This window comes from Atta colombica, unplaced genomic scaffold (genome assembly GCF_001594045.1).
Source record: "Atta colombica isolate Treedump-2 unplaced genomic scaffold, Acol1.0 scaffold157, whole genome shotgun sequence".
Classification (NCBI taxonomy): domain Eukaryota; kingdom Metazoa; phylum Arthropoda; class Insecta; order Hymenoptera; family Formicidae; genus Atta; species Atta colombica.
This window is the reverse complement of record NW_017259247.1, coordinates 187030-188525: the sequence shown is the minus strand read 5'-3', so window position 1 is coordinate 188525 and position 1496 is coordinate 187030. Positions and strand designations below refer to the sequence as shown.

Sequence of the window (1496 nt, the reverse complement as noted above, 5' to 3'; positions counted from 1 at the left end):
TTATTTTAAATAATTTCTTCTGACCTATTTCTTATTTAATATTTTAAATAAGTTGTATCAGTTTTTTATTGATTTTATATTTTAAATAATTTTCTGGAAATCTAATTTTATATTTTTTATTTTAAATAAATTGTATCAGTTATGTTACTGATTCGTTACAGTAAAAGTGATGGTGAATACTTAAATTATAGTATATTTATGATGAAGTATAGCATATATTATTATGTGAGGTACAAGATATATCCACATATAATCTGTTTCAATTTTCCACCTATGATTCACGAAGGGTTAATACTATTAAATATTAATTATAGGCTATAGTTATAAAAAACTGAAACGTTATACTTATAAATGTATATTCATATATTCAAATAAATAAAATCATTAAAAATAGAAAAATAAGCACGTGTGCATGCAATATAAGCCAGTAATAGTCAATATAAGTAAGTAAATCAATAAGTCAAGGCCAATAATCAGTAAATCAATCAATAAGCCTTGACTTATTAAAAATCATAAAATATTTTGTATTTACTATTTGAAATGTTTATTTAAAATACATATTTCTTATATTTATATTTTATTTTATATTTTAAGTAAGTTTTTAAAATCAATTTCTATTTAAAATAAGAAATTGCTTTTGAAAACTTATTTAAAATAAAAAACAAATTATTTTCTATTTTAAATAAAAGTTATTCTATACTTTAAATAAATAAATAAATAAATTTTTGGGTCCATTTCTTATTTTATATTTTAAATAATTTCTTGTGTTTTTAAATCTACTTCTTATTTAATATTTTAAATAAATTCTCGGAACCTATTTTATTTCACAAATAGGTCATATCGGTTACTTTATCGATTCGTACAATTTTATATTTTAAATAAGTTTCTGAAACTTATTTTATATTTTTTTATTTTAAATAAGTTGTACCAGTTATTTTACCGAGCCCTGCTTGGATCCAATAATAAATCACATACAAAATAATATCTAAAAAAGCAATATCTAATAAAAAAACTTCCTAGTGGATAAAAATAACTAACATGACCTTTTTTTTTTGTTACATACTATATTAAATTAGCGAGTGAATATTTTACATATGCACAGACGCATATGATGGACGCGAGAACGCATTGTACATGTCGGGATAGAGTTACGAATAGGGGTATTAAAACGGGATTGAGAGCTACTATTTAGCTGGGAACTATCGGGGTGGGTCATGGCCAGAGAAAGGAGGGCAACCCTCGCTATATCCAGGCAAGCATGGACAAACTGTGCCATATTAATCAGCATTTCAGAAACGCTGCATCCGAAATTTCCAATATGTAATATAAGAATACGACAAAATTATTTAAATATTTTTATCTATTCAAGAGTACAATAACATTGCTCAACAATTTTTTTCAAGCATCAAAAATGAAAATAATTGTTTTCTGGTTTTTGGATATTGAATATTATTTCATTAAATTAAATATTATTTTATTAAATTTTTTGTGTCATG

At 23.2% G+C, this 1496-nt stretch overlaps 1 protein-coding gene across 2 annotated transcripts in view; it reads right to left on the bottom strand.

Moving 5' to 3' along the window:
- Positions 1-1496, bottom strand: part of LOC108685777 (ecdysone receptor) — a 286435-nt gene that overhangs the window by 128113 nt on the left and 156826 nt on the right. The gene's annotated exons all lie outside the window — the stretch shown is intronic.